This window comes from Camelina sativa, chromosome 20, assembly GCF_000633955.1.
Source record: "Camelina sativa cultivar DH55 chromosome 20, Cs, whole genome shotgun sequence".
Lineage (NCBI taxonomy): Eukaryota > Viridiplantae > Streptophyta > Magnoliopsida > Brassicales > Brassicaceae > Camelina > Camelina sativa.
In genome coordinates this window covers 16,583,675-16,583,960 of record NC_025704.1, presented here as the reverse complement: position 1 = coordinate 16,583,960, position 286 = coordinate 16,583,675, and positions in this window count along the sequence as shown.

Genomic DNA, 286 nt, shown 5'->3' with positions numbered 1-286 from the left:
TACAAGAGTGATGGATTAATTATGAAATTAAAACTGACCAATGTGTTTGTTGCGACTTTGTTTATAGTAGCAACAATGACCTATTTCTTAATGTAGTTATGTCGTTTTATTAGAGTAGTATTTTGGGTTGTGGGTTAATTGTTTGAAATCAAGTTATAAACGTTATATTTGGTTTAGTGACATATTTTGTCGTCTAAAAAAAAGACTGTTTGGAACCTTGTCGTGTTAATATTATCGACCAAACCCTTCCAATTAAACATAAACATTTGTACACGTTTGTACACAT